Raw genomic sequence first — 27855 nt, forward strand, 5'->3', positions numbered from 1 at the left:
AATTGCACTAGTGTCTCTAATAACACGACCGCATGATAAGTGGTAGTGCAATAGTAGCGTCTTTGCTTAGCATGAACTGTGCTTGCCACTCGAGTTGGGACTTAAGGAGTAACATGGAAACAAGATGTTGCAGTGCTTGATTGTTTTCGAAACCCTTGCATTAAGGTTGATCTTGTGATGCGGTACCACATGTGCTTTTGTGCTTCCCAGTTTCCGTCGGTAGTCATGCAACCTTATAAACCAGGCAGATTTTTGAGAAACGCCGTGCCGCGATGGTGAACTTGTGCAGGATATGCACCAGGAGTTTTTATCGAGTTTTTCCTTAAGTTTCCAGCGCTTCAATCACCTGGTTTCGCCATTGACCTGTGTAGGCCACAATCTTAAGGATAGAACCTGAGCGACAGTGTTTGCTCGTTTTGCAAGTCTTCGTAATGCGGCCAACCTTTCGATGCATAAAACAGAGGTTTGTGTTACAAAGTTTTCAAAAAGCAATGAGGCTATAAATATGGGTTTATTTACACAGAACGCAAAGGCAAAGACGCTAAATTTCCTGTAGCACAATCACAAACAGTAAGATTTAAGAGCTTTAAATTGCATTCTAAGGCTAAGGCAATGTCATAGGTTCCCTTCACCGGGTAACTTCTCAAACGACGACGTCAACAGAGAGTTGTTGTACTTGCGTCTTTTGTTCCGAATCGACGAATGTGGTCAATTATTCTATGGGCTGGAACATGTGCTTTTGAGCGATAAACTACATTAAACAGGCCGCAAGGTTTTAGGCACACAACTTTTCACGCAACGATCATCTTGCGAGGCCGCATTTGAGGGCCTATACTTACAAGCAGTGCTTTTGCTGTCACTGTTGGCGCTTCATCCTTGGAAACTTTTACAAAAAACTTGCCGCGCGTTACGGCTGTAGTGTTGTCTTCCTTTCATATTGACTCAGTGCATATCTACCTATCGGATCGATAAAAAGTATTGGGTCTTATGTGTTTTCGAAGTCGCCGGAGTCCAGCCAATCTTCCCATAAAGTAATTGTTTTCGTGCTATCGATTTTGGTTCGGCAGGCAGGAAAGCTTTAAAAGCTCGCGACTTTACACGAAAAAAAAAGATTAATTTGCTAAAGTATACTCGCCGGTCATATTATTACAAATGCTTTGCACTCGATTGGTAGGGTTGCCACAGAGTTCTTTGTTCCATTATTCTGGTCACACCTTAGGCAACAAGAATAACAAAGAGTGTCAGAGCTTGAGTGTTTCGGAAGTTATTGGTAATCGGCCAACTATCCAGTCCACTGCCACACTTGGTTTCGCGTGTTCCACTTTTATACAGCCGGTAGAAAACGGTAAATCTGGCGGCCTTGCGTAAAGTGCAGGGTGAGGACGAGGCATTTGTGGGAATATACCAATGACTATTGTTTTTCTAAAAGTATCCATCTTATCTTCTGCGGATTTATACGCTTTCTGCAATACCATCGCTAACTCAATTATTAACAAGCTGTTTCGTATACTTCATCCTCCACACTAGTGAAACTAAGTACAACTGTTGTAAAACCCGTGGTAGAAACTAATAAGGGAGCACTCTTTTATGCAACGGTGTATTTATTGTACGGAGTTTTCTCGATACATTAGAAAACATATCTGAAAAGGCCGATGTACACATTGGAAAACGTATTAGATAGATTTTCTTTATACACACATAATTCATTTATACGGTAAGGCCGTGGCACCTAAATTTAAAATAGCGTTTTTCCAAGCTTGGTTGCCTTCAATTTTTGGCCTACCTACTTCCTGTGTGGCAGTTTGCAAAAGTGTGTGCCACCTCTAAAGACTACTCTTATTTCAGACATTAAAATTCTGAATGTACTGCAAACGCACTAAATGCCCATACATTCTGAAATTCGTCGTATTCTTTTATTATCCCGGACGAACCTTCCCCAAAACGAGAAATAGGTAGGCAGTTTTTCAGTATATTATGAATAACGATCAAAGAACAATGATCAACGAAATTCGGTCAAATAAGAGCAAGAACTAATAAAATAGAGAAAGCTCACTGACAGCAAGACGATACAAGCCAAAGAAAAACAATGGAAGAAATAAGAACCTAAATGGGGGTAACAAGAGTATTAGTAAAAACGACGTCTTGGAAAATAAGAAAACTAAGAAATATTTTTGATCTATTACTTTGGGACGACAGATACGAAAAGCTATGATCTAGCAACTGCAAACGGTGAAGAATTTAGGGCGCTTTTCTTATATTACTACCATTCGTATGAAAGTATATCGAGTACTTGCGTGTCAACTATTTATACCTGTTTTTTAGCATGCTCTAAAATTGCGAATATGGCGCCAGGTAACTTCGATGTTTTGGGAAAAAAAAACATCACTACGCAAAGTGTATTTAAGCTCGTCTAAACATTTACCAGGAGTTGTGCGGGCTGCACAGCAGCCTTTTAAAATTTTTAACAGGTCCCTGCGATCTCAATTAGTTCTAACATTTATTGTGTTTGGTGTTTTACTATATATACATCGGTTGTAGATGCAGGTAAGTTGCAACATATGAATTGGCCAAGTTTTTTCAATGAATGAAACAGTCTGTCGCTCGCTACTTGCGCACTATATGAAATTATATATATATATATATATATATATATATATATATATATATATATATATATATATATATATATATATATATATATATATATATATATAATTGACGTATTAAAGCTAATGGCCGCAATATCCACCCATCATGTATTACATGATTAATTTCCATAGGAGTGTTTAGTGTACCTCGCCCTCCTTCTTCTCCATGACTTCTTCAGACTGAAACGAGAGAAAACAGCACACATATTTCTTAATAATCTAGAACAACGAAAAGGAGTTCATTATACACATAGATGACAATCCGAAGATCTTTACTCATTCAAATATTGAGTATGTACTTCCTCCTCATATATATGAGGAGGAAGTATATATATATATATATATATATATATATATATATATATATATATATATATATATATATATATATATTTCATGGATATTAAAGCTAATGGACGCAATATCCACCCATGGTTTATTAAACCATTATTTTTCATAACAGTGTTTAGTATACCTGCTCGAACTTGCCCTCCATGACATACATAAACTGAAACGAGAGAAAACACCACACATATTTCTTAAGAATCTTGAACAACGACTATGAGTTCATTGTAAACATAGGTGACAATCCGAATATTTTCACTCATTCGATGATTTAGTATTAACTTCCTCCTCATTGACATTTTAAAACTAAGTAACTTATGTATTCAATTTATTGCTTAAATAATCAGCCTTGAATGCAATGGACCTAACCGCATTAAACTCAGACGCAGGATGCATGACGCTTGCGCAGGATATTCGTTTGCATCCAATGGCCCGTCATTAGCTGTCGTAAATCTGTGCGGCTCACCGAGACAGGGAGGGCTCAGGAGGGCACACGTGGAGGCAGACACGACAGGGAGAGGTATTCACGATATAAGTACAATGTGAGCAAGCACTGAAGTCGAGAGAGCACGTGCCAGAACCGCAGTGTATTCTTCACTGACTCTCATCTAGAGGAATATTACTGTAACATGGCGCCCGGTTGCTGAAGCACCGTCATGGTAGTTGCTATGGTGTGGGGGTGCAGCAAAGTTGAAGGCAGGTGACGTGAGGAACGCCTGTAGGCGGCGAAACGGAGCCAGGGTATTGGTATCTTCGACTGGTCGCCTCCATCCCCCGAAGCAGAGTCGGGAAGATCCAGCGTTCCCCGAGCTCAGAGGTAAAGGACAAGTGCACAAGCCGAACATGCTGCTCGCTCTCGGATGAGGAAATGGCAGATGCATAACCACGTGACTACTGCGAACATCTGATGTTTCGCCTACGCAAAGCTCACGGCGCTGCAGGGAAAACTGATGGACGCGCCGGCGGGACGAGCGTTTGTCGTGATGTTTGTCGTTTGGTGGACCGTCGCCAACAGCAGTGACGCGGCGCTGTGATGGCGTTTCAATCTCGAGGAGTGCTCTGATGCCCGGGCTCGGATCGCCTCAGAATGCTGCATGATGAAGGAGAGCAGTCGAGAAGAACCAGCCGAATGCAGGGCGTCCACCTTCTTTCAACCAGCTGAAGACAACGGCGCTCGCGAGAGCGCTACAGAGCGCTCAGAAACGACCAGCTGAAGAATGCATTAGATTTCAGCAGGCCAATTTTGTTAGTGACGTCTTTTACACGTCTTAAGGCATGATAGGGTTTGGCGTATGAGGAAAGCAATTTTTCTGAGTCCGACATGATGAGCAGGAGCCCTTAGAAACACATGGTCAGCCGGGGTATAGATAACATAGCGATAACGGAAGCCATAGCGGGGCGTCTGGTAGCCTTGCGAAAACGCGAGACGATTGCGAGCACTCGTCAGCTCTTCAAACAGCATCGCTGACGTGCTCAGACCACGAATTGTCGGCACCGGGGATGACAATATAAAAAAATAACTTTTGGTCACAGCGGAACACGAGATGAAATCGTGAAAAACCAGCAACGTCGTGACGGGAGGAAGAGCAGGCAAATGTTACGAGGGGCAACACAGCATCCCAGTCCTGATATTGAGAATATACATACATAGAAAGTAGGCCAGTTTGGGTTTTGTCACGTGAAATAGCGTCGATAACTCTGAAGAGGAAGTGGCGGCCGCAGCTGGTGAGGTGTTCACAAGGGGCTCCATGATGTAAGACGACATCATGCAGCAGGAAATCAGCGCTGTCCGTAGCAGAACTGGTAGGGTGAGCGTGTGTGATTGCGTTTCGGTTCATGTGGACAGTAGCCACGGCAATCCATTTGTTGCTAGCAGTAGAGGCAGGGAAAGAGCGGAGGAGGTCAAGACCAACACGGAAGGAGTCAGATAGGAAGGCAAAACTCTGAAGGAGGTAAGCGGGAAGCAAAGATGGCCTCTTTCGGCGCTGGTACGGTGCGCATGCAGTGACATAGCGACGAATGGAGCCGTAAAGATCGGGCCAAAATAGCGACGCCGAATGTTACCTTAGGTCCGGGCTACTACAACGTCGTCAGCGGTCGGGCTGTCATGGAGCTGGCCGAGAATGCTCAAGTGTCCATGCGTAGGAACGACAAGCAGCACTTCCCCTCTATCCGAGTGGGTGTGGTGGCCGTATAATATGCCATCTTTCAGCACGAAGAGGCGAAGGGATGGATCGCATGTCTCGAAAACCAGCTTGTGAATCGGCTCATGTAAGATGGTATCACGCCACTGTTCACCCCGGATGTAACAAAGCTGACAGCGCGAGCACACATGCAGACGCGTTATCGGCGGCATCTGGTGGATCCGCGGGGTAGTGGGACGAATAGTCGGCGCCCCGGAGCAATCTACCAGACATAACAAGCATAGTAGGTGAATTGGAGCCGCAGTGCCCAGCAACCAAGACGCCCTGTGGTATCCTTAATGGACGAAAGCAAGGAAACTGCGTGATGATCGTAGCGAAGGTGAAATAAGGGCCACTAATTAGTAGCGGAATCCACCCACTGCCCAAACGATAGCAGGCAATTCCCGTTTCGCGATGTTGTAGTTTTTTTCGGCAGGCTAAAGAAGAGGGCTTGCATAGGCGATCACACATTTATTCCCATTCTGATGCTGTACTGAAAGAGCGCCTATTACGTAGCCGCTGGCATCGGTGCGAATTTCTGTTGGAGCGGAGCCATAAAAATTAGCCAGGACACGTGGTGTAGTGAACAACACGATGATGGTGGAGAAGGCGGCAGCCTGTGCAGCACCCCCCAAAAAACGAGACCCCTTTCTTCAGCAAAGTTATGAGAGGACGTGCGATTACCGTGAAATTATTGACAAAACGAATGCATGCAGGAGCACGCCCAAGAAAGCTACGAAGTTCCTTCGTGCAAGTCGGAAAAACCAGTCGAGTCGGCGAGATGACCGAACATCGTGAACTGCTGACGTGCATAGCGGCACTTGAACGAATTGAGGTGCAAGCCGGCATTGCGAAACAAAGAGCGGATAGAGGAAATGCGTTTAAAATCTCGGACAAAACAAAATGACGCCATGAAAAAACACAGGGAAATGAACCATTTCAAACCGCGGAAGAGGATGTGCATCATGCGTTCCAAGGTGGCCGGGACGTTACATAAGCTGAATGACATGACGATTTCCGTCGGCTTTTCCGTCGTCACCCCCTTCTTAAAAAGCAGCGACCCGATTCTGCAAACAAACGAAAGTAATAAACAAAAACACCCATATCAAAGGAACAAGAAAATAAGAAAGTTTGTCACGTGCGTAAAAGGGCTTATAACGCAGCACGTGGTGATTGCAGATCGTGCGCGGCGCCGCTCTGAATGCGAAGTGCCGTCTGACACAACCTCATAGTCCCGTGCGCCAATACGTCACATGACCTTGTAGGGTCCGAAATACCACCGCAATAGTTTCTCACTGAGTCCTCGTCGGCGTATCGGGGTCTATACCCAAATACGGCCGCTGGGCTGGTACTCGACGCAGCGTCGTCGGAGGTTGTAGTGTCACCTGTTGGTACGCTGCTGGTTTTCGATGCGTACGCGGGCGAGCTCTCGGGCTTATTCAGCGGGCTGGAGATAGGTAGCGACGACAACATTCTCCTCGTGAGTGACGTGCGGTAGCATGGCGTCGAGCGTCGTCGTCGGGTTCCTGCCTTAAACCAGTTCAAGCTGCGTGATCTGTGTTGTTTCTTGCACTGCCATGTGAAATGGTTGAGTACGGCTGGACGGTGTCCCACGTCTTGTGCTCGACCTCGACATGCATTGCTAGCATGTCGACGAGGCTCTTGTTCAAGGCCTCCGTGAGACCATTCGTTTGAGGGTGGTAGGCAGTTGTCCTCCTGCGGCTTGTCTGGCTGTATGCGCTCATCCGCCATGACTAGAGAAAAACCCATCAAATTCATCCAGGCTAATCTTGCCCTTACGCGTGATGCTACCAAGCTGCTTGTGGAGCGCATGATCGCGGGCGAATTGAGTTTCGCAATGATGTCCGACCCACATACGCACGACAACCACATCCAGAATTTGCCCCGCACCATCACTCCATTTCACGCTTTAGAGCACCCGCGCATCCTCTTGCTGGCGCGGGCCGCAGACTTCGACCTAATCACAGTATACGCCTACCAGTTGATCGTCGCGCTCCGCTTCGAACATGCTGGGAAGGCATTCGTCATCGTGGCTATTTATGCGCCACGCCATCACCCGTTGGACCCAATTCTGGACGAACTGAGTCAGGTGGTTTCCTGGCGTTCACCCACAGCTTAATTTTGGGTGGCGATTTTAATGCTAAACATGCGCTGTGGGGACCCGATGTAGCGATGTGTGTGTGTGTGGGGGGGGGGGGGGGGGGGGGGCGGGGTGGCTCAACTCGTACAATTCGCATGCGGAAGAGAACTTCAAATCTTAAACCATCACGACTCACTACTGACTTTCTGGACGCCCTTAGCTAGATCATGGATCGACGTCTCGCTAGCTTCCTTCCCCTTGATGGAGCGGGGATATAGCTGTTCGGTATCTGAGGAGGAGACGTTATCGGACCATCGCAACATCAAATTCACTCTTTTCGCTGCCACGACGACAACTGTGCGTCGTCTCACGAATTTTGCACGCGGCCAAACGTTAGAGTGTTTCCGGGACCACCACTGGTACCACGGCGTCTCCAGATGTGAGTTTTCAATGCCTCCAATGCTCGACCTCATGCTAGAGGGGTTCTACTCCATCTATAACACCTTATGTAAGCGCCACCTTAGAAGGGTTCGTCCGCACAGCAACGGGGCGAAGACTTCGTGGTCACCCCTATTGCAGGGAGAGCGTGCCAGGGTGCGCGCGATGAGACGCCGTTTCCCGCACGCGCATCATCCCGCCATGCGCGAGACCTTTTGCACCCAGTATGCCGCCACCTACACGATCTACTAGCGCAATATCCGGCAGGCGAAGGCTGCAGCTGATCGGGCGGTGTGCCAAGACATTACGGCATGGGCACTCTTTGATGTGCCGTTCAGGACCGCCTTTGAAAAATTACCACCCCTGCTATCTCTTCCTCCGCTAGAAGGTCCGGACGGCACACCCACCTCGTCCGTCTTAGTCTCGGTGGCCCTCCTATTACGCACACTTGTAGCTTCGGACGACTCTACCGCTGACAGCGACTACCATCGTCGCATCAGGGCTCTTTTGCAGAGTCCATATCCTGAGGTACGGGATGATTATCCGTTAACCTAAGCGGAGATCGAAAAAGCGGTCTACCGGGGTAATCCGCAGTCGACGACGAGGTTAGACGCGCTCGCTGCCATGTTCGTTCGCAATATGTACCGATTACATGTGCGTTTCAGTTTTGACGTTCCTAATGTCTCCCTCCGTTTGCGCCACTTCACGTCCGTGTGGAAGTTCAGTGGGATTATCTTCATCCCTAAACCCGGCCGTCCCCCTTCCCTCACTTCTGCCTATCGCCACATAGTAATGAATTGTAGATTCGGCAAGATAGTAGAACGTCTCCTAAATTCTCGCCTGCACTATTTTTTACACGGACACAACCTCGTTCACGCTTGACAATTCGGTTTTACGCATGCGCTGAGCGTTCCTCTGGCTCTGTATGCCCTAAAACGTCGTCTCTGTGCGCTGAAAGCAGACAAGATACTGACTGTGCTGATCTCTTTAAATTTCACCGGCGCATTTGACAGCGTGTGGCACGATTGTTTTTTCTGCACCGACGCCACTGCCCCGCCAGTGTTTACCACCTCCTTATATCCTTCCTGATGGACCGCCAAGTCGTCTCTCGAGAAAACGTGGGAGGCGCATCGGCACGTCCGTCTATGGGACGTCCTCATGGCTCACGAATTAGCCCCTTACTGTGGAATTTGGTGATTTACTCGTTATTAGACATCCCACATCAACAGGGGGTTCACATCCAGGCATATGCAGAGGACACCATCATACTCGTTCCCGGTCCGTCGCGCTTGCAATTGCAGGCGCTCGCAGAATCTGTGCTCACCTTGGATTGTTATTGGGCTCGACAAAACAAGGTCAAAATTAGTCACCAAAAGCCCTATTTCGTCTCTTTCAACAATGGGCACATTGGCACCTCTAAGCGGCGTCCGTCCATTAGATTGGATGGCGCTTATCTAGAAACCAAAGACCACATTAAAATTATCGGCGTGGTCTTTGATGACATACTCAATTTCCATGCCCATGTTGAATTTATTAGGATTAAAGCCGAGGTCTTGGTTGCGAGATCTCTCAAATTTCTACGAATGCACTTCTCGCTTCGTCCCGTGCTTATACGGCGTCTGTATAGACAGGTTCTGCTTCTTGCGATTGCATAGTACGCGTCGCCGGTGTGGTGGGCGGCTTTTCCGTCGTCATTCATAACCACCTGAGCATTGTCTGTACAGCGCTCCATTCTCGTGGCTCTGACCAGTGCATATCACACCACGCGCACCACGGCACTGCATGTCCTGGCCAACTGTCCACCTTTGAATGTGCAGTTGGATAGGTTGAGGGCAGCGTTCTCCATCCAAACCCTCCGCCAAATTACTCACTATGGCCAGGTCACTTTCCACCCGACATCCATAGCGCGTCTATTCGACGAGTGGTCGCATCACCCGCGTGCGGCTTGTCGTTTTTTGTTCATGCGTTGTGCGCCTTCCCAAGCAGCCATACTTTCCACCTTGCCGGCAAACCACGTGTACACAGATGGCGCCTTCACGAGAGTCGCGGCGGGAGCGGCGTACGTGGCATTCGGACCGCGCGGCCGCCTTCTCGTGGTGAGCAAGTTTAGGATCGAGAACGCCACCTAGCGCGTACAGTGTCGAATGCATTGCTTTTGGAGAAGCCCTGGAATTCGTTATGAACGTGTGTATAGCTGCGAAAATCCACTTATACACCGACTGCCTGTCTCTTTTGACGGCGATTTCGAGCCTTCACGTTAAGGATGAACGCATCTGGCAGTTCCAACAAATCTTGCACCGGCTATAATTCGCGGGTCGTAGCATTTGCCTCTTCCGCGTCCCTGGCCACCGGGGCGTGGTAGGTAATGAACTCGCCGACGCGGCCACGTGGTCAGCGATACGCAACGGTATCGTTCGTTCTTGTCCCACCTAATTACGGTCGGTCAAGGAGCCATTATTTAGCGCCTCATTGAAACCATGGCATTCCTACAGGCAGCGCGAGGGGAATGATACCAGCCTTAATAGATGGGTTAGGAGTGTATATGCTATCCCATCTTGGTCCCCCCCCCCCGACTCATTTATTCACCCTTTTTTTTACTGGACACGGCCACTTTTCTTACTACCTCCATCGCTTCCGTCTCAGTTTCTCCGATCGGTGAGCGTGTGGTACTCCTAGTGTCGATGAGACTCACTAGTGTACTTCATGACCGGCTTACCGCACGTGGTACTTGGTTGCGCCGACTTTTGAACCTCGATGCCCTTTCACCCGACGTGTATCCCGCACTCATAAAAACAAAACAATCCCGCACCCTGCTCCTGCAGCTAATACGCATCATAATCCTCTCCGTTCCTTCCCCTTCTGGCTCGGCCTCTCCTTCGCTGCCCTATGCTCACTGGTATCCTCCACCTTATCACTCGCGTTTCACCATTTCATAATACTCTTGCATGACTGTTCTTTGCCATCTACACTGCATAAGCCAACTATGGCAGGGCTTCCCCGTGCTGGATGGCACTAACCCCATGCTACATGCCCATTCTTCTCAACTTCCTCTTCTTCATTTTCCCTTCCCCAGTGTCACCTTCCGTTGTACAGATTTTGTTGTTCTTTACCCTGACGAAACTCGACGTCGCCATCAAGAGGAACTCTACCCGGACCACTCAAGTCGACTCGGCGCGGCCAAAGTACGCGCCAAGTGTACGGCCACGAAACAAGCACCGACGCCTTTGGCCTGTTCCCTGCAATAAAACAACTGCGCGTCCCTGCGCGAGCGTTGGTGGGTTGCTCTGGAGGGCGATGTGGATTTGTGTGGGTGTGCAGCTTGCAGGCACCTTTCTTAGGAGGCAGTTAACCATCTACCGCCCCCGTTCTCTTCCTCATTGACATTGTTTTTCACACAATCCTTGCCTAATTACAAGCTTGGCTCCGCCTCCTTTTTTTTTTACCAATTGGTTTTATCTCTAACACATTTTGGGCTGCCTTGACTGCCCCGTCTTATTTATTTTATATTACCTTTCATCCCCGTTGTACCTAAAATGTGGTGCGGGTGCCCCTACTTTATTTTTCCTTTTTTAAACCAAAGGGCCACATAAAGCAATGGTTGCATTGGAGAATGGCTTGGGTGAAGTTTGCTGTACCGGCCGTTCCTCTGTCGGTGATGAGGACTTCTGGGGCGACATGTCGCAGCAAGAGGTTTAGAACGAAAAATCACGCCGATTCGGCTGCACTGTCTTTCGGTAGAGCTTTAGTTTCAACGAAGTGGGTGAGATAGTCTGTCGCCACGATGATCCACTTATTTCGGGATCTTGACGTCGGAAATAGTTCTAACAAATCAATCCGATCTGCTTAAATGGTGTACAAGCAGGCTAGATTGGCTGTAGAAATCATGCTTGCACTGTCGGTGTTGTCTTGCGTCGCTGACAGCCTCGGAATGTCTTAAGGTAACGGGCGACGTCAGCGGTCAGACGCGGCCAGTCATACGTTTGCTGTATCCTCGACAGCGTCCGGGAGAATCCAAGGTGCCCAATGGTTGGATCGTTATGTAGGGCGTGCTGTATATCTGAACGCTGGACTGACGGGACAACTAGAAGGTAGTTGGCGCGGACTGGTGAGAAGTTCTTCTTCACGCGCAGGTTGTTTTGTAGGGTGAACGACGACAAGCGGCGCTTAAATGCCCTAGGGACCACGTCGGTGTTCCCTTCGAAGTCCTTGACAAGGCCTTTTAGGTCCGAGTCTGCTCATTGCTGTTTAGTGAGGTCTTCCGCGCTTATTATTCTAAGGAAGGCGTTGTCGTCCACGTCGTCTTGGGCGGGGGATTGATGGGGGCGCGTGATAGGTAGTGAGTGCCAGACTGTTTTTGTCAGCACTTGCTCATTACCGTGACGTCATATTATTTGACTTTATTGACTTCATTGAAACTTAGACAATATACAGTTGTCCAGGTGAAGAAGGCCAAAGGTGACAGGCGTGGTCACCTGACTACACCATAGACACCCTGCGTTGACTCAGCTTCAGTTTCGACATGGTGAGTTACGGACTACAAACAAATTGTTACATGAATACTACAAGAATTCACACGGTACATTCAAATCAATTTAATTAGAAATGTATAATAACTACAAATACGTTCACTTGACCAAAAATCAAAGCATGGAATCCTAACTGGATCTCCTAAACGACAATAAAAAAGTGACAAACATGTTCACATGACAAAAAAATTAGAAAAAAAATCCACCTGCTTCATACATGATTCAAAAAATTCTTTTGCCTGGTTTCGAAAAGCAGGCAAAGAAGAACAGGTTTCGATGATATCTATGAGTGCAGGATAAACGTTTAACAGATAAGCAATTTTCCAACCTAATAGCTCTGTTCCTTTATTCGTCCTATATTTACATTTGATGAAATTGGTTGTCCTAAATTCGTAATGGGATTATTGTTTGGTATACCTCAAAGAAAATATTTGCCTTCCCCCTTTGCATATCTCCCAAGGCGTTCTTTACTTCTTCCGGCGTTACCTTTGGGATTTCGAATTCCTCTAGACTATTTTCTCTTCCATTATCGTCGTGGGTGCCACTGGTACTGTATACATCTCTATAGAACTCCTCAGCCACTTGAACTATCTCATCCATATTAGTAATGATATTGCCGGCTTTGTCTCTTAACGCATACATCTGATTCTTGCCAATTCCTAGTTTCTTCTTCACTGTTTTTAGGCTTCCTCCGTTCCTGAGAGCATGTTCAAATCTATCCATATTATACTTCCTTATGTCAGCTGTCTTACGCTTGTTGATTAACTTCGAAAGTTCTGCCAGTTCTATTCTAGCTGTAGGGTTAGAGGCTTTCATACATTGGCGTTTCTTGATCAGACCTTTCGTCCCCTGCGATAGTTTGCTGGTATCCTGCCTAACGGAGTTACCACCGACTTCCATTGCACACTCCTTAATGATGCCCACAAGATCGTCGTTCATTGCTTCAAAACTAAAGTCCTCTTCCTGAGTTAAAGCCGAACACCTGTTCTGCAGCTTGATCTGGAATTCCTCTGTTTTACATCTTACCGCTAACTCATTAATCGGCTTCTTATGTACCAGTTTCTTCCGTTCCCTCCTCAGGTCTAGGCTAATTCGAGTTCTTACCATCCTGTGGTCACTGCAGCGCACCTTGCCGAGCACGTCCACATCTTGTATGATGCCGGGGTTAGCGCAGAGTGCGAAGTCTATTTCAGTTCTAGTCTCGCCGTTCGGACTGCTCCACGTCCACCTTCGGCTATCCCGCTTGCGGAAGAAGGTATTCATTATCCTCATATTATTCTGTTCCGCAAACTCTACTAATAACTCTCCCCTGCTATTCCTTGTGCCTACACCATATTCCCCCACTGCCTTGTCTCCAGCCTGCTTCTTGCCTACCTAGGCATTAAAGTCGCCCATTAGTATAGTGTATTTTGTTTTGACTTTACCCATCGCCGATTCCACGTCTTCATAGAAGCTTTCGACTTCCTGGTCATCATGACTGGATGTAGGGGCGTAGACCTGTACAATCTTCATTTTGTACCTCTTATTTACAGTGACTCTAAGATGGCTATTAGACACTTTACCAATGGCTTTGTAACCAAAAGGGCTGCCCAGCTGATCGGTGAGTTGGACAGCCAAGAGATCGAAATCCGCTGGTTTCCTGCGCACATGGGGTCTGTCGATCCATCTCGGAAGAATTTAAACGAGATGGCTAACGCAGCTGCACGAGGACTTACTATCCGTGCACTACGCGACCAGGACCTTAATAATATACAGGAGGAGAACAGGGACCAATTACTTACATATAATGAAATCACGAGGCATTACTACATGAACAGAAGGGAATTCCCAGTGCCACACGCTAAGCTCAATAGAGCTCAAGCGGTGACTCTGAGATTGTTGCAAACAAGAACTTATCCAAGTCCAAACTTTATTAACAAGATATATCCTGAAAGAGAGATACCAATCAATTGCGAGAAGTGTAATGGCATCATTACTCTGGATCACATGCTTTGGCAGTGTCCTGTGACTTTCACAGACTGTGTCAAGGAGAGAGACTGGTGGCGGCGAGTCTTACACAGTGGAGTTCTTTCCGATCAAGTACAGGCCGTCCAGAAGGCCCATGATACGGCGGTAAGGTTAAACCTTACTGTCCCGACGTGGGAGCCGCCTGCGTCAACCTAAGGGTTGATCTTCAGGACATTAAATAAAGTTCCTCATACCATACCATACCATACCATACCTCTTATTAAGTTTCACAACAAGACCTGCCACCCTCTCGTTAATGCAATAGAGTTCCTGTATGTTACCAGCTATATTCTTATTAATCAGAAATCCGACTCCTAGTTCTCTTCTCTCCGCTTAGCCCCGGTAGCACAGGACGTGCCCGCTTTTTAGCACTGTATATGCTTCTTTTCGCCTCCTAACATCACTAAGCCCTATTATATCCCATTTACTGCCCTCTAATTCCTCCAAAGCACTGCTAGACTCGCCTCACTAGGTAACGTTCTAGCGTTAAACGTTGCCAGGTTCATATACCAATGGCGGCCTGTCCGGAGGATCAGGTAATAGCAGATTTGTTGAAGGATGGCGGACAGATTGTTCTAGAGAAACTGGCCACCCTGTATACGCAATGCCTCATGACCTCGAGCGTACCGGAATCTTGGAAGAACGCTAACATAATACTAATCCATAAGAAAGGGGACGCCAAAGACTTGAAAAATTATAGACCGATCAGCTTACTGTCCGTTGCCTACAAACCATTTACTAAGGTAATCGCAAATAGAATCAGGAACACCTTAGACTTCTGTCAAGCAAAGGACCAGGCAGGATTCCGTAAAGGCTACTCAACAATAGATCATATTCACACTATCAATCAGGTGATAGAGAAATGTGCGAAATATAACCGACCCTTATGTATAGCTTTCATTGATTACGAGAAAGCGTTTGATTCTGTCGACACCTCAGCAGTCATGCAGGCATTACGGAATCAGGGTGTAGATGAGCCATATGTAAAAATACTGGAATATATCTATAGCGGCTCCACAGCCACCGTAGTCCTCCTTAAAGAAAGCAACAAAATCCCAATAAAGAAAGGCGTCAGGCAAGGAGATAAGATCTCTCCAATGCTATTCACAGCATGTTTACAGGAGGTATTCAGAGACCTGGAGTGGGAAGAACTGCGGATAAAAGTTGATGGAGAATACCTTAGCAACTTGCGATTCGCTGATGATATCGCCTTGCTTAGTAACTCAGGGGACCAATTGCAATGCACGCTCACTGACATGGAGAGGCAAAGCAGAAGAGTAGGTCTAAAAATTATTATGCAGAAAACTAAAGTAATGTTTACCAGTCTCAGAAGAGAGCAGCAATTTACAATAGGCAGCGAGGCACTGGAAGTCGTAAGGGAATACATCTACTTAGCGCAGGTAGTGACGGCGGATCCGGATCATGAGACGGAAATAATCAGAAGAATAAGAATGGGCTGGGGTGCGTTTGGCAGGCATTCTCAGATCATGAACAGCAGGTTGCCATTATCCCTCAAGAGAAAAGTATATAATAGCTGTGTCTTACCAGTACTCACGTACGGGGCAGAAACCTGGAGGCTTACGAAAAGGGTTCTACTTAAATTGAGAAATACGCAATGAGCTATGGAAAGAAGAATGATAGGTGTAACGTTAAGGCATAAGAAAAGAGCAGATTGGGTGAGGGAACAAACGTGAGTTAATGACATCTTAGTTGAAATCAAGAAAAAGAAATGGGCATGGGCAGGACATGTAATGGGGAGGGAAGATAACCGATGGTCATTAAGGGTTACGGAGTGGATCCCAAGGGAAGGGAAGCGTAGCAGGGGGCGGCAGAAAGTTAGGTGGGCGGATGAGATTAGGATGTTTGTAGGGGTGGCATGGCCACAACTAGTACATGACCGGGGTTGTTGGAGAGGTATGCGAGAGGCCTTTGCCCTACAGTGGGCGTAGCCAGGCTGATGATCATGATGATGATGATGATGATGATGAAAGAGAATATTTGTGGATCAATTTCGAAATATGAAATTGCAAGCTCTGATATTCACAGTTTATGTAGGGATTTTATGTCCAAGATGCCATTCTGCGTAAAACATACAGACGTCAATTCACGTTGTAATAGGTTTTCAAAAAAGTACACAATTTTTTTTCTGTAGTCGATGGCGGCTTTCCATGTTGGACCTAGTAGTGATGCCCCAAACAAGCAGGCAGTAATGTAGTCGCCAATGAATAGTATTGAAATATAGTTGACTTCGTACATAACGAGGCAACAGTAAGCGAAACCTATTAAGCATAACAATGAACTGGGCAATATTGCGTTTAATATAGTGAACATGACAACATCAGCGAAGGTTTTCATGAAACTGAACACCTAAAAGTTTAATTTGTGTTACCTTTTTTTTGCGGTCGCGACTCGAATGCCACATCATTATTAACATAAACAGGTCTGTTAAAAGGGGTAAAAACAATGTGCTTAGTTTCGTGAACATTTCATGAGTTCACTTGTAACAAGCAAGTCAAATGGATCATTGAGCCATAACTTTACATGCGGAATTTAGGAGCCCGAATTGTCACTAGAAAAAAAATACACTTGTGTCGTCAGCGTGAAGGGTAATACAAGTGGTTTGTGGGATAGATGCCCTGTCCTTGATGTAAAAAAGAAGAGTAGCTCCAAGAATTGACGCCTGAGGAAGCCCAAATTTTTTTAGCTCAGAATTGGACGTGGCGTTATTAATAACATACAGGCAATGCCCGCAAAGGTAGTTCTGCAATAATTTGTGTGAAGTACCTAGTATCCCATAATACCGTTGTTTGCTAAGAAGCATATTATGTTTAATTGAATCAAATGCTTTGCTGAAGTCTAAAAAAACACCTAATGTGTACAACTGATTTTCTATGTTGTTAGTAAGTTTATCCTTAATACTGATCAATGCATATTCAGTTTACTTCCTCTGAAATCCGTACTGGCTGGCAGAAATTAACTGGTGTTTGTTAAGGTCGGGAGTAATCCTTGTATTAATCCCGTTTTGTACAATTTGGGAAAACAATGGCAGTAGTGATATAGGTCAGAAAGTACAGCAACTCTTGCCATCTTCATTATTTCAGGAAAAATACCTGTTGTCAAGATTAGATTTGCTAAATGTAAAGTAGAATATCTATTAGGTCAGCAATTGTTATATTTGGTGCTACCTTGATGGCATCAAAAGCGCAACAACACTTATTTTTGAGGCCTATTATTATCTCGTTAATCTCTGCTGGAGCACTGGATATAAGAAAAGGCTGTGCTGAAGATAATATTCCATGTATTTTTTATTATTAATGGGTGTTCCTGTAGGAAAATCTCTAAATGCGAAAAAATATCAGTTCAACTCATTGGCAAGAGCTTTACCACTCAGAACCGTTTCTCCAATTGTCATTTGTGTAGGTACATTTTTTTCTGATTTCTGTAGATTTTTTTACTGAACGCCACGTTTTTTAGAGGGTCAAAGGAGATATGTGAAAATTTGTGAGCGAAGTGTTGAATTCTCGATTTTTTAATATTTGCACCTAATTCATTTCTAACATTGTTATGCTCTTTAAGAACTCTCAAGTGTTTAGACTTTACTAACTTGCAAAAAAGCTTATTTCGTGCCTTGATTCGCCTGAGCAGGTCACGTGTAATCCAAGGCTTCCTTCGTTTCTTCAATTTGCCATTGTTACAACTGGGAAAGCGCATTCATACAAATCTGTTATTTTGTGCAAGAAGTTGTATAAAATGTTATGATCTTCGTCACGCTGCAATTGGCTCCAGTCGACAAAGAAGACGACTTTACAACAACTATAAATTTTGCTTTCGGTTATAACGCGGTAACTATTTGGTGGGTAAGTATGATCGAATATTTCTTTATTGGACCTTTCCATATAGCACAAGGTTGACAGGTGATATCTGACGTCACTCAGGAGTACTCCTGCCCTGGTACCAGGAATATCACTGTTAGGCATAGATCAATCAGTGTTTCTCTGGAGCCTGTGATACGAGTAAGCATTGTGATTATATTAGAAAAGCCATTGGCCAACATCATATCAACAAACTCATTGACAGAATTTGACATTCCTAGTAGGTTTATATTAAAATTGCCCATTATTACCACAGGTCAACATTGTAAGAAGAGGTTGCCCAATACTACATCAAAAAAGTTACGCCAAATGATGAATGCATGGGCCCTATTATGTAAAACTATTTCAATGTGTATTTATTCCCATCTCCTGACGTCAAATTTGCGTAACCACCACCGCAAGTACCGGGCGGTCACCCGCAGGGTTGTTTGAACAGACCAATTAAACGCTCTCCTAGTTCATAGGAGGTCACTTTTGTTTGCTTGAAAAACGAATAACATTGCCTACACTGAGCGGCTTGTCTTGCCTAATTGGCTGACAAGAGGCGAGGAACACGCTCAAGTGGAAAGGAATTCGATAGGGCCGAGCCAGTGTACTGAAAATCGATAACCGGATGAAAAAGGTGGTGCCGGCGTCGGCGATTGGTCCGCTTTTCCTTACTTAGCTTGCGGTGGCTGGTGGAAAATCGTGGTGGCATACAACGTAAGCTTAAAAATGACGCTCAAACGGATCCTCAACAAAGAAGAGGTGGCAGAAATGGGTAGTAAATGTGAAAACGTTACATGGCCACGCAAGAAGTTTTATTACGCGCAAATAAAGCCGTGGTCTCCGGCAGGTGTGAGTAGCTAGCGCCTGAGCGATCGACGGCAGCCATCTTTTATTCCCTTCGGAACGAGGCAGCCTGCGGCTATTCAGAAGAAAATTCAGTTTTGTTCGGAATATGAATGCATCTTTAATGCGTACACATCAATTTGACGCGGTGAGTTTTTGCAGTTTTTCACGTCGCGTGACAGGCTGTTGACGTGGGTGCAGCCCGAAAACTTTTGACCAATAGCCGGGGACTAATCGTGAAAAGGCGTCGAATCAGAAACAACTATTTCTCTTTTTCGATCAAATCATGCATAATCAGTGTGTACACGTCATATCAGATGGTGAGCTATCGCGATTTTCGTGACGTTGCGTGATAGTCAGGTGAAATAGGGGTGGTCCAAAAAAGTTTTAGAACAATCGCGGAGGCCTGATTACAGAATTGAAACAGAAAGGTTTGGAATAGTTTTACGTTAGAGCGCCAGATATGTCTGAATAAAAAGGGATTCATAGGAAAGGCTCAAAACTATGCAGTGTGAAAATATTTCGTAAGAAAAACTGTTTTTCATGTAAAAGGCTTCACCACCCCTTTCTTGGTTTTCCTAAACAGGGCTTCACACCTATAACCAGGAAGGCGATGATCATTCCCACTCACCGTGGTTGCTCAGCGGCTATGGTGTTGGGCTGCTGAACACGATGTCACGGGATCGAATCCCGGCCACGCGCCGCATTTTGATGGGGGTGAAAAACACCTGCCTGCTTAGATCCAGGTGCACGTTAAAGAACCCAAGGTGGTCGAAATTTCCGGAGTCCTCCACTACGGCGTGCCATATAATCAGAAAGTGGTTTTGGCACGCAAAACACCATATTTAATTTAATGATCATTCGAATCAGTATACCAGGTTTCATTGAAAGCCAGCGCATCAAATTCATGGTTAAATGACGACAAAAAAATATCCATTTCATCTCCTTTGTTTTTTATACTGCATTCATTCACATAAAAGGTAAAGCAACCGCATTTTGAAACCTTCATACATTTAAAATAGTTGGCATCATGATAAGCGCTCGTATCCAATTGAACTCTCATTTACAGTAGATATACACTATCTTAATAGCACATCATTTCATGTTATCAAAGTTACTTTCATCACGGATGCGAATCACGTCGGCGTCTTCAGTTTTTCGTGTGACCATTCTTTTGCCGCACAAACCGACTGTTCTTTTCTCTGCCTTTTCCACTTGCTAGCCAAAGGCGTTTGTTGAAAGGTGTCAGGTTGTCCAAAAAGTTTCACCTTTGGTGCTTCACTCTCACGGCGCGAGCAATTGCGCATGCACTCTTCCTTAAGTAGCCCGGATGAAAAGCGGGCAAGAGGATAGGTTTCTTTCCTTTTCATGCAGGTAGCCTATGTAGTGCATCAAGGTTAGTGTTTTCGATCTGCGGTAGCTGAAGTTTGCATGCAAGATCATTCATTTTCGCGAGCAGGTCTTCGTGTGCCTCCGCTCCGAGGCCATCAACTTCTTGTTTTGCCTCCACCTGTACTGTTCCAGCTCATTTAGCTGCTGTTTGACTAGCTTCATGCTTGTGGACGTTCCTGACTCTATGATGGCGAACCTACTTTAGAAGTCTGCAATGTCGGAGTTTATCTTGCCTAACTTGCCTAATATTGTATCATATTTGTCAGAAACGTGCTGTATCCATGTTTCAATGTCACTGACTGTTTCAAATTGTGAACTTTAGCGAGGAGGGGAGCATGAGGGTTCAATTTTCATCTAGCTCTTTCAATCTCTTCTGAATGTTTGAGTCTTCTGTTGGTGTTACGGCATTGGCACATCTTTTTTTTTTCCATGTTGACATGTTGCACAGTTCCAGCTAGATTTCAGTAAGTCACCCTTGGCACGGAAATTCGATGTATTCACCCCCGAGCATTTTCCTAGATGGTACGACTACTTGCAACCAGTGCATGTTATTTACATGCCATCTTCAGGCAACGCACCATGACATGTGAAGCACTCTTTTTCTTCCATATCCGAGATCACCACTTGCTGTCTGAGGTTCCACCCCGCCAGCCATCCTGAAGGGTCCTTTGGTTTAGCTAGCCAACACAACGTGTGATGGTCGGTGCCGACTTTGAATGGCCTGCCATATAGGTAAAGGTGGAGTTTTGCTGTAGCCCAAATGATGGCGAGCCATTCCTCCGTCCGTGTTTGCTCTGGAATAGGGCGGCACCAAGGTCTTCCCTACTTGCGTCAGTGTGGATTTAGGTATTGGCGTCCTCTTCAAAGTGCGTGAGTACTGGCGGCGACTGCAAGCGTCGTATGAGTTCTTGCAATGCGTCGACCTGCGGCGTTTCCAACTTGAATCCGTCATCACAATTGGTTAAATGTGTCAGCGGCTCCATGATGCATGAAATGTCCTTGGCAAAGCGCCTACGGTAGCACACATGTCAAGGATCTGCGCACTGCCTTTTTGTTGACGGGGTGTGGGAACTTTGCAATGCCAGCTGCCTTCCACGGGTCGAGGGGGACTCCAGGTGTGGCCTAACAACAGAAGCTCATCGTGAGCGAAGCGGCACTTTTCCGGCTTTAGATTGAGCCTTGATGATTTGATGGCCTCGAATACAGTCACAAGCCACCTAAGATGATTGTCGAAATTTGCGACAAAAATAACGACATCATTCAAGTAAACAAGACATGTCTGCCACTTCAATCCTGCTAACACCGTGTTCATGACGCGCTGAAACGTAGCAGGCGCCGAGCACTGTTCTAATGACATAGCCTTGGACTCGGAGAGGCATTCTAGCATGATGAAGGCCCTCTTTTCGCGATCTCTCTCGTCGACTTCTATTTGCCAGTAACCAGACTTGAACTCCATCGACGAGAACTTTTTAGCATTCTGACCCGATTGAATGCGTTGTCAATCCGTGGTAGGGTGTATACATCCTTATTTGTGATCTTGTTCAGTCGACGATAATTGACGCAGAAACGTAAGGTTCGATCCTTTTTCTTCATCAAGACAGCAGGGTATATGCACGGGCTTTTCCACGACTGGATGATGTCGTTGCGCAGCATTTCGTCCACTTGTTCTCTTGTAACCTCATGTTCTAGCGTCGAAACTTGGTAAGGGCTTTGGCGGAGTGGTCGAGCGCATTCTTCAGTTATTATGCGATGCTTTGCGACTCGTGTTTGTCCAATCCTCAATGACGTCGAAAAACAATCTTTGTATCGTCGGGGAAAAGTTCTGATCTGTTGCTGCTTACACATGGGGAGACTTGGATTTATGTCGAAGTCTGGTTCCGGAACTATGGTCGTTAGGATAGATTCGGTTGAATTCGAGAGGACAAGTGCATTGCTGGTTCCTACAATATCCTCAATGTAAGCGATTGTGTCTTTGTTGACGCGCTTGAACTCTTGGCTTGTTTGTCAGCAACCCCTTCGTGTTTCATCCATGCAGTCCAGCGATCCCTCTTGCGACAAGAATTTCGCGGTCGAGTAGTAGACGTTGGTCACCCTCGATGCCGCTTTCTACGTCAGCGGGTGTTTCGGTGCCGCCGGAAATAATAAAACTGGAGCGCGGTTGGATGCTCACATGACATTCGAGTACACTCAAGGCATGCTGACTGCGAGAACTCTCCGGCGGTAACGCTTTATCTTCCGACAGCGTTATCAATTTCGACTTTAGGTCGATGACTGGGCCGTGTTGGTTTAGGAAGTCCATGCCGAGAATGATGTCTCGTGAACACTGTTGAAGGATAACGAGGGTGGCAGGGTAAGTCCGGTCGCAAACGGTAATTCTTTCCATGCAGATTCTAGTCGGCGATATGAGGTGTCTTCCTGCTGTCTGAATTTGATGCCTTTCCATGCAGTCTTAACTTTCTACAACTCCTCTTAACGGACTCATGACGGAATAATCGGCTCCTGAGGCTACTAAGGTGGTGACTGCATGGCCGTTGAGAAGCACGTCCAGGTCGGTGGTTCTTTGTCTAGAGTTATAGTTAGGTCTTGGCCTTGCATCACGGCTGCATCGCGTTGACCTGTGGCTAAAATTCCGCGTCGTCAGGTCGCCTTTCATCGGCGTATTCTTTGCTTCCCGTCTTCGTCGGGGCGGCGGTGTGTCGTCGTTGTTGTGTGATCGAGATGGTCTCTTCGGCATCTTCTTCGGCGGCAGAGTATGTTTGTCTGTTCGACGAACAGCAACCGCACCTCCATTGGTTGCTGCTTTTAGTTTTCCTGATACGGGCTCGCAGACCAGGCCCGGGCTGGGCCAGTGTATGGTTTGTTGCTGGCGCGTCTGGTAGCGGCCTGGTGAGCACGAACGGGACGGTCGTCGAAAGTTCCTCTGAGTGGCGGCTAGGTTATCTGCGATGTCACGTGGGCGCTCCCCAAACTGTGGACGCGGCGCGTTGACGGCGCACCCTTTCAGCCCCAAGTCGCTGTATGGGCATCGGTGCTGCACATGGCTAGCCGTGATAGCAGAGCGGGTGGTGGTCAGGGGCTCGCGAAATGTCCGTCGTCCTCGCGTAGGTGCGCTGGGCGACGGGTAGGCGTGCTGGCAGCGGCAGCTGCGGACGACGGTATGGTGGCGTTACAGGGCACTGGCGCAGTCGCGAAGGGGGACCTTGACGGCGTGCGACGGCGCTGTAGGTCATCGCATATGGCTGGACAGTGGTTTTTTAGGTTGCGCCTCAGGAACTCCAAGCGATCGCTCAACTTCATCTTGCACAAAGTCGGTGATCGAAGCCACTTGAGGTTGCAATGAAGGCAAGACCTTGCGCAGTGCTTCGCACACAATGGCCCTGGTGGTCTCTTAAATGTCGTCAGAACGCAGACCTTGGATGGCGCACTGCGACGTGAGCACCTTGTGGTTATATAGCCGGGTGTGCACTTCCAGTTTTCTCGATTGCCAATGCCTCTGCAGAAAACTCAGCTATGGTCAACGGTGGGTTGCGAATGAGTCCGGCGAAAAGTTCTTGCTTGACGCCCCGCTTAAAGAAGCAGACTTTCTTCTCCTCCGACATTTCCGGGTTGGCATGCTGGAAAACTTGGGCCATCTCCTCCGTGAAGATTGCTATAGTCTCATTGGGAAGCTTTACTCGGATTTCCAGCAGCGCTTGGGCACACTCTTTAGCACGATGTTTGTGAATGTTTGTAGGTAGGTGGTTCTGAACAGGTCCTACATCGTTAAGGTGGCTTCTCAATTCTCGAACCACGTCCTGGCGGCGTCCTCCAATGCGAAATAGACAAGTCGCACCTTGTCCTCACTGTCCCATCTGTTTAACGTATCGGTCTTCTCATACGCTTCTAGCCAGCTTTCCGAGTCCTTAAATGTAGAACCATGGAACGTCGGTGGCTTGCTCTGCTACTGCAGAAATTTTGGGGTCGCTGTGGCTGCCATTGGGGCTGTCTTCTTGGTCGTCTCTGGGCGATCTTCTTGTACTATATTTTGTTCGTATCAGGTAAAAGGCCGTGTTCCGGGGCAGCTGCTTTAGCCGGTGGCTTGCTCGATGCTCCGACACGACGTTGGTGTTGTCTTTAAGATCCGTGCTTGGATTATGGCTTGTCGGGTGCGTCCGGTACATGAACGTAAAGCACTTTTACCAGATGTCACGTAGCAGTGACGGTGAAGAAGGCAGCAAAACTGTGATGAACAAAACTAGCGTTTTATTGGGCGAACGTGTGCCCTCAAAAGCAGGCTACACTCAAAGAACAACGATAGTGGCAAACACACTCGGCCATCGTCGAAAATTTTATCAGTGGCTTAAGCGCGTCGACTTGTATACATCAGTCCTCGAATGTTCCAGAGTAATCGCTGGGAACTGCGTGTCTTCCACAAAGTCATACACGATTCGCGTTGCGCATACAAGCAATCAGATTACACAATGCTCGGCGACAAACAGCGGATAGAACCGTTGATAATATTACCGAAACTTCCAATAAATCCAGGCGCGTGTGGCGCTGTGCGATAATATTTGTTAGCCGGTGAAACGAGGTCGCCCGATAAAGATAAACAAGTAAACATGTCAATATGTTAGACAAAGAAGTGAATGTGTGGCTTGGTTGTTCCTTTTTTTAAGAGAAACGTTTTGTTACTGTGTTCGGCAAGTGTAACGGTGATTCGCGATAGGGATGCCCAGCTGCGCCAGCACATGTTGTACGAGAAAGCGGCGCATGCCTGAAAATGGTTTCACCTACGCCCTTCGTGGTTATCTTTAGAATAGCCCTACACCGATTTAGTGAAAAAGAAAAAAAAAATGAAGAAAGGAAGACGACGCAAAGATGACGGGGTGGGCAGTACCTTCGACCTGATTATTTCACTACCCCTGGGGCCCCATGCTAATATTCTAATAAACTGCTCGTTTAAAATTCTCCTGCAGGAGGAGAACTTCAATTATTTGTGACAAAAAGGTAATGGTTTGCTTCTGCACGTATCGCCAAATGCTTCAAAGACTAGCACGCGTGGTGATTGTGACTGTGACATGCGATGATGATGTTATTCAGTACTCATGCGCTGCCGCACGTTGTAGCACATAGCAAGGAAACAAACAGCCCTGGTCTTGTTCGCACTGCTGCTAGGCTTGCGTAATCTATCGCAGTGACCGATGTATCCAATGTAATACTAGCCACATGATTGGGGAAATCAGTGCACCACACCTTCTGCCCAGTCTAGGAATTTCGCCTTGAGTTTTTCTTCACTGCAAAGACGTACGACCTTAGTATTAGGCCGCTTAAAGAAATTGCTTTGTTTATTTGTGACCGACGAAAAAATACCACCCGAGCACTCCGTACAGTTCTTTGGGCAGTTTGGTGGGGGAGTCCTCCTCGAGACATCGTCGGCGGCCCCCAGCGCGGCGGTGCTATGGCTCCAGAATGGAGGATATACAACAATAAAACACGTTGTGGGGCTAGTTGGTGCATAGCTTTCGATAGAATAAGCGCCAAAAAGTGACAGCACACAAGAAGAAAAGCAGACCGGACAAAAGCGCCTTGTCCGGTCTGCTTTTCTTCTTGTGTGCTGTCACTTTTTGGCGCTTATTCTATCGAAAGATATACAACAACCTCCCCCAAATGAGCGAACTATTATTGAGTTCATTGCTGCACAATCTTTAGGGGTAAATCAGCTGCATCGGTGGCTTCACTTCTGTTCCCCGACTTAATACCGACTTCCAGGACTACCGCATGCCGTCTCTCCCCTAAATGTTTCATTATTCTAGCGGTCTTCCACATGTGGTGTTTCAAGCTGTCTTTCCTCAGGAGCACCAAGGGATCTTTCTTCAGATCACTGGATGTCGTTGGTCGGCACATATGTGCCGATCTGAGCTCTAATAAGTAGTCTTTCCGCCACCATCTCCAGAAACCATCGGTCACGGTAGTCCAATACTTACAGAGTCGTAAGAGATGCATACAACCGCCGGGAATTTCGTACGGGGGCAGGTGTGGCGGAAGGGTCGTCAACTTTCATCCGACAAGGAAGTGCGCCACTGACAGTGGTTCTGGTTCTTGAGCTTCATCGTATATGAAAGTCAAAGGGCGTGAGTTGATTATAGCCTCCACGTCATAAAGAACCGTGGTCAATTCTTCGAAACTCAAGCTGCTCCGACCTAACACCTTTCGCAAACCTACGTTGACAGATCGCACCATCTGCTCCCAGAATACTCCCCACAAAGCTGCTCGTTTACGATAGTCTTCGATCTGATGTGATTTCTGACGAAGCATGACTGCAATTCCTGGACTTCCAACAGCATGAAAAGCGCCTTTAGATACCTGGTTGGACGCTTGAATGTGAGCGAGTTGTCCGAATACATCGTCGAGCAGATTGCACGGCGTGCCCAAAGCGTTTAAAGTTCACTGGTCACTGACGAGCTCAAGGTGGACGGCACGTGTCACAGCGCAGGTGGGAATAGCGGCGTAGCATTCTTTATTGTCGCGTAACTGTTTACAAATCAAGGACCCTGCAAAATCGGTCCCAGTGGTGTCGAACTGGTGCCTTCGGTCATTCTATCAGCTGGAAGTGGTGCTACTCGTTCCGTAGTTGGAGGACAACTGTTTGTGACAGGCGAGGCACTGCTTGATAACTTTCTTTATGGCCTGACGCCCTCTGATAATGCAATATGATTCTCGCAGTTGTGCTAGAGTATCCCGTACGCCCGTGTGCAGCATTCTCCAGTGCTCCTTCCCTATGAGCTGTGACGTGAGAGGGTGATTGCCAGCAAGAATGATGGGATGCTTAGCCTCTTTGTTGTTATTACTGAATTGCAAGCGTCCACCAACTGGCCTGAGGCCCTCTTTGTCGAAGTACGGGTTGAAATGCAAAGCAGGAGAGCCCTTGTGCAGCGGTCATCAATTCGTCAGGTTTGGAACGTGGTCGCTGGACGCATTTCCTTGAGCTTTAGTCAACCAGTATCTTTCGGTGCCGATTCCTTCGTGAGCACGTAATTGGCCGATCATCTTTCCTTCTTTGTTGTGGCAGTTGTGGACTAAGTGGCGGACCCACGCGGTTATTCACACGACACTGCTGAATGAACTATAATTCTAAACATTGAGGATTACCATGACTCACGATAATACTATGGGCATGTCTGTCGCATTTCGCTCTTACATTTGGTATTCCCCAAGCTTCGAGCTCGGCTCACGTATCGTTGGCCAGTGCGTGTCATCCTCTTGAAGCCAACGGGGTCCTCTCAATCACAATTCTCTATCCCGCAGGGCTGATGGGAGAATGCCGCGGGTGATTAGGTCAGCGGGGTTGACTGAACCGGCGCAGTGTTTCCAATCCTCGGGATCTGTCAGCGCTTGGAACTCTGAGACTCGATTTGCTAAGAGCTTCCATCTGGCCCTTGATTCCCTTGATCCAGTACATAGCTACTGTAGAGTCATTCCAGAGGATGCTAGCAACGTTATTCAGATCCCAGGTGTTGGTAATGTAGGGTGCAT

The sequence above is a fragment of the Dermacentor andersoni genome, unplaced genomic scaffold, assembly GCF_023375885.2.
Source record: "Dermacentor andersoni unplaced genomic scaffold, qqDerAnde1_hic_scaffold ctg00000039.1, whole genome shotgun sequence".
NCBI classification, from domain to species: Eukaryota; Metazoa; Arthropoda; class Arachnida; order Ixodida; family Ixodidae; genus Dermacentor; species Dermacentor andersoni.